Here is a 6,244-nt window from a genome sequence, read left to right as displayed (position 1 = left end):
TGGTATTCTCAGGCTGGTAAGGGACCATGGATATTGGCCCCCAGCCTAAAAATAGCAGCCCGCAGCTGCCCAGAAAAGGTGCATCTATCGGCTCTTCCCACTTGCTCTGTAGCGGTGGCAAGTGGGGTTCATATTTGTGGAGTTGATGTCACCTTTCTGATGTCAGTTGACATTAAGCCCACGGATTAGTAATGGAGAGGCGTCTATAAGACATCTACCCATACTAATCCTATACTCAAAAAACACTTGGCACTCAGAAGAATATTTTGCAAGTTGATTATTCCATTTATTTGTGCATCCAGTTTAGAAAATGAACGTTTTCGGTCCATACATCAGACCTTCATCAGAAATGCCTTTTTTAACAAACTGAAATACAGGTAGATAATACAATAAAATGAATGTCAATCTACAATAAATCACAATATACATGGTGCACAACAAAAAGGACAATAGAATTATAATGATATGTTTCCAGACCAAATCCATCATGTGACAGACCGAGTGCACGCAACCGTGGCGGCTGGAGAAATTCCGGGTTGGTGGTCCGTGAGTTGTAAGTGCTTTCAATTATCGAGAGCTAGATAACAAGAGATAAAAAGACTGTACAGCTGTACGTGCAGATCAGGAAAAGAACCAATGGCACAAAAAGTGGAAAGTTATGGCTTATGACGGTCAGTCCTGTCAGTGGACTATAATTGTGGTAGAGGTCCATATTGCCTCAAAAGGATACTAGGTGGAGGATAAATCCGGGTGCTTGCACGATGTGTTGTGCTCTACAGTGGACCAGTGATAGCCTACAAAGCAAGTGTGACAACATATCTTGATTAACAGATGATGGTGTCTATGCTGACAAGAGCACTTGTCATTATGTAAATACTGTACGTGACCCGCCTAGATACTGAGTTGGTGGTCCTAGGCACATTAGGCGAAAAGAGAGGAGGTGAAAGATAAAAGGATGAGAAGAGAATATACATGTTTCTCTAAAGCCAAGTGGCATCCCCACTTGTGATGTGAATAAATAAATGCTAGGCCATAATTTATAACAGTGTGAGGAGGTCCTGAGAACAATAGTAGAATAATGTTACCTGGTAGATTTAATGTGGAAGGGTATATCAAGGCCTAAACAGGCCAAAGCTGGGTGACCCGGGATACGGCAGAGAGGCTGACAGCCTATAGTATATAAGGGAGAATATGTATGATAACCCCAATGCATATCTACCAGTACTATACAGGTATGGATAAAAGATAATTACCAGGTTGCCTCACTATGCCTGAAGAAGTGCTGCTGGGTGAAGGCGCCAATCCGCTGCTATGGGTAGCGCTGGAGGGAGGTATAAGAGGAAAAAATCCTAAATATCATGTGAAGGTATTGGCGGTGGAGAGCGTTGCCTCTAGTCGGCCCGTGGTTACCTTGAAGCGCCGGCTACGTGGCGTGAAGACTGGAAATCCCGGGCACCGCTGTGTAATAGCGTTACTTCCGGGTATAAAAGCCCTATGTGATCGGGTCATGTGACCCGCCGCGTCATGTGACCGCGGTGTGTCTAACTGCGCATGCGCGCATCTGATACTGAGAAAAAGCAGCGGTGACTGCTTAGGATGTGTGTAAGACTATTGCGCATGCGTTGGGGCCAAAAAAGCGGTGACTGCAGGGGATGTGTGTTAGACTATTGCGCACGCGCTGGGGCAAAAAGAACTGTACATAGTGGTTACCAGGGCGACATGTGCCGTCCAGGTAAAAGCAAGGAGAATGAGCATAGAAAGAATGAAAAAAGTAATGAATAAAATTGAGATAAGGAGTAAACAAGACAGAATAACAGCGCCTATATAGTGCCGAATCCCTCTAGGTGCTTGTATACTCTACCATCTACGGTGCCATAGGTGACCGCCAGTGCCACGTGTGTGCCGTGAGCCTATCGGTTCTAGGAAAAAGGAAAAGACGTAATAAGATTAGACAGATTAATTAAAACAACTATATACATATATTGCCATAATAAGGAATTGCATACACATTATGTATATAAACAATTACAGGAATGCTGCTATTTCAAATTCCCTGTACTAATCCTATAGTTATATGGTAAATAAAGACACAGCCAGAATAAAGTCCTTTATTAGAAATGAAACAAAACTCAGTTTTCCATTTTATTTAAAAATAACAAACACAGTTATACTCACCTAACGCCTGATTCCACTGAAGCTCTTGTTCTCCTGTAATAAAACTAAAAAAAAGCCAACAATATAGCAAACCTGTCTATTGTTCTGTCCCACGTCGTAATCTATGTCTGGGGGGTAAATAGTTTTCAACCTGGATGTGCCAAGATGAATGAATGAATGAGCGGATGCGAGCCCAGCATCAGTGAGCGGCGAGGACATCATGGAGGTTACCTCTGGTCACTGATGCTCTGTTCCCAGCCGGGCTGAACGGCGGTGTCCTCGGTGAGATCCCCGCTAGCACCGTAAGAAAGTCGCATAGTGCAGAGGCGAGTTCACCGCAGTTCAAACTCACCGCAGTGAAATTCTACCAGTATATAACTATTCTATCTGTTCTATCCTAACCTGTCAGTGTGATTTTACTGTATGTGGTACATGAATTGCCAGCTTTTCAAAGGATCTAGGGGTATGGTTCTACAGGAAGTAGGTTTTTTTTTTCCTCTGGGGGCACTCAACTTTACTAGCATGCACAAAGAGACACAAGTTAGCCCCAAAAAAGCATGAAGAAAAATGCACCAAAAACGCAAACAAAAACCCACAAAAAACACACCAAAACATGCGTTTTTGCAACAGCTTCTTTCCTGCCAATAAACCAGCCCAGTCTGAACTTACTCTAAGGGTTCAGAAAATGCAAAAAAATATATATTTATACTAAAGGTGCTTCCAGATCAAAATATCTGTATAGATAAGAAAGGGAGTGGAGGGGAGGGGGAATAAAATATTGCACCTATTCTCAAATGTCAAATTGTCAGAAAATGACAAAATAATAATATTGGACTAATTCCCAACCATCTATTGCACTTAGTAGTGGTAGACTCATAGATAAAGGGTTCGGAGCTCTTCCGGGACTCTTGCGTCGCCCCACTCCTGTTGTTACCCCCCTGTGTCTTCCTGGGTCTGGGTGAGACAGCCCGCCTGTAACTGACTGTCCTGCCGTGGGTTTGAAGTTTGGCTTGGAGCACTATACTTCCTCGGCGTTCCGGCCACCGGTTATGCGCCTCAATAGGATGTTGCCTCGTCTTACAGCACGACTCCTACTGGTATTCTCCTTGTTGCGTTGATCTCGTTTCTCACTCAGCACAATAAATCTCGCTTCTTATCCTTTCTTGGGGTACCGCCGCTATATCGTGCAGGCGCGGTCCCGTAACGTTCTCTCTGTTCGCTAGGCCTCTGTCAGGATCCCACCCCTGACAGGGACCCCTCTGAATCTTCCCCTACAACACCCTCTGCCACAAGGTGTTGCCTGGTTCCAACCCAGTCAGCTTTCTGTCTAACTTCCTGCCTAACCCCCAGTTTTACCAGACTGTGAGGAGTGGCCTAATAAATAGAACCCTTAGCTCCCCCTGGAGGCCAGACTGTGAAATGTATTGGTGTCTGTGATACCTGGTCAGATGAACTCCTTCAGTGCCATCAGACGTACCATAGCCCCCCTTAGCGGCGGAGCCACAGTACTGCAACGACCAGGACTCTGGGGCGCTGCACTGGCAACCAGTATTAGTAAGCACAGAGTATAAGTACCTGGTTGAAAAAAATACGAAAGGTCACAAACCCACGGTTGGGGAAAATATCGGTGTGGACCAGTAATGCATAGTATATCAAGGAGTTTAACGGAAAAAAAAACCCTTGGGGCACTGTGGAGCGACTTGGGGGCACTGTGGAGAGAAACTGGGGTAGTATGAAGAGACATTGGGGCAGTATGGAGAGACATTGGGGCAGCATGGAGAGATATTGGGGCACTGTGGAGAGACATTGGGGCACTGTGGAGAGACATTGGGGCACTGTGGAGAGACATTTGGGCAGTATGGAGAGACATGGGGCAGAATGAGAGAACACGTGGGGCCAGGAAAGAGAGACATGGGATCCAGAATAAAAGACTTATGGGAGCAGGATCGAGAGACATGGAAGCAGAATGGAGAGACATGGGGACACTGTGAGGAGACATTGGGACAGAATGGAAAGACATTTGGACACAATGGAGAGACATGGGGGCAGACTGGGAGAACACGTTGGGCCAGGAATGAGATAACGTGAAGCCCAGAATGGAGTACATATGGGAGCAGGATGTTATTACAGTATTATTACTGTAAGGGCTGATTAAGGGATTTTATCACTGCTGTGATGTATTTTATATTTGAGGATACTGTTTTCAGTGAGGGGATAGCTCCTGTTACTGTGCAGGGTGACACTGTCACTTTTTTCTTCATCTGGCGTAGTGGAGAAGTTGGGGAAAATTGCGGAATGTGCTCTAGATAACTGTTATTTTCTGCAGAGATTTGTCCTGGCTGCAAAAAAGTGATGGCAGTCTGCGCTGGATGACAACTACAGTAGAGACGTCACCGGTGACTCAGTGTGTTACCTATACACTGACACTATATACGGTGTACAGAGCTCCTGTGAATAATATGACACCGGTGATCCCTGTATTACATGTACACTGAAACTATATACAGAGATCCTGTGTATAATGTCACTAGCGATCCCTGTATTACCTGTACACTGAAACTATATACAGAGATCCTGTGTATAATGTCACTGGTGATCAATGTATTACCTGTACACTGATATTATATACAGAGCTCCTGTGTATAATGTCACCGGTGATCCCTGTATTACCTGTACACTGACACTATATACAGATCTCCTGTGTATAATGTCACTGGGGATCCTTGCATAACCTGTACATTAACACTGTATACAGAGCTCCTGTGTATAATGTCACTGGTGATCCTTGTATTACCTGTACACTGACACTATATACAGAGCTCCTGTGTACAATGTCACCGGTGATCCCTGTATTACCTGTATACTGACACTTTACAGAGCTCCTGTGTATAATGTCACTGGTGGTCGCTGTATTACTTGTACACTGACACTATATACAGAGCTCCTGTGTATAATGTCACCAGTGATTCCTTTATTACCTGTACACTGACAGTATATACAGAGCTCCTGTGTATAATGTCACCAGTGATTCCTTTATTACCTGTACACTGACACTATATATAGAGCTCCTTTGTATAATGTCACTGGTGATCAATGTATTACCTGTACACTGATACTATATACAGAGCTCCTGTGTATAATGTCACCGGTGATCCCTGTATTACCTGTACACTGACACTATATACAGATCTCCTGTGTATAATGTCACTGGGGATCCTTGCATAACCTGTACATTAACACTGTATACAGAGCTCCTGTGTATAATGTCACTGGTGATCACTGTATTACCTGTACACTGACACTATACACAGAGCTCCTGTGTATAATGTCACCGGTGATCCCTGTATTACCTGTACACTGAAACTATATACAAAGCTCCTGTGTATAATGTCACTGGTGATCATTGTATTACCTGTACACTGACACTATATACAGAGCTCCTGGGTATAATGTCACTGGTGATCACTGTATTACCTGTACACTGACACTATATACAGAGCTCCTGTGTATAATGGCACTGGTGATCACTGTATTACCTGTACACTATATTCGGAGCTCCTGTGTATAATGTCACTGGTTATCACTGTATTAACTGTACATTGACACTATATACAAAGATCCTGTGTATAATGTCACTGGTGATCATTGTATTACCTGTACACTGACACTATATACAGAGCTCCTGTGTATAATGTCACTGGTGATCACTGTATTACCTCTATATTATACACTATGTGCAGAGCTTCTGTGCATAATGTCACTGGTTATCACTGTATTATCTGTACACTGACACTATATACAGAGCTCCTGTGTATAATGTCACCGGTGATCACTGTATTACCTGTACACTAACACTATATACAGAGCTCCTGTGTATAATGTCACTGGTGATCCCTGCATTACCTGTACACCGACACTATATACAGAGCTCCTGTGTATAATGTCACTAGTGATCCCTGCATTACCTGTGCACTGACATTATATACAGAGCTCTTGTGTATAATGTCACTTGTGATCACTGTATTACCTGTAGACTGACACTATATACAGAGCTCCTGTGTATATTGTAACTGGTGATCACTGCATTACC

General features: G+C 43.8%; 1 long non-coding RNA gene across 1 annotated transcript; it reads right to left on the bottom strand.

Annotated features, from left to right (window-relative positions):
• Positions 1 to 258: 258 nt before the first annotated feature.
• On the bottom strand, positions 259 to 1,922 carry LOC143760272 (uncharacterized). The gene is made up of 3 exons (XR_013212250.1): positions 1,862 to 1,922; positions 731 to 794; positions 259 to 608 (listed from the first exon to the last, which is right to left on the bottom strand). It is a non-coding gene; the product is annotated as an uncharacterized LOC143760272 (long non-coding RNA).
• Between the last annotated feature and the right edge of the window lie 4,322 nt (positions 1,923 to 6,244).

Source organism: Ranitomeya variabilis, chromosome 1, assembly GCF_051348905.1.
Source record: "Ranitomeya variabilis isolate aRanVar5 chromosome 1, aRanVar5.hap1, whole genome shotgun sequence".
In the NCBI taxonomy this organism is placed as follows: Eukaryota; Metazoa; Chordata; class Amphibia; order Anura; family Dendrobatidae; genus Ranitomeya; species Ranitomeya variabilis.
This window is presented reverse-complemented; position numbering and strand designations above follow the sequence as displayed.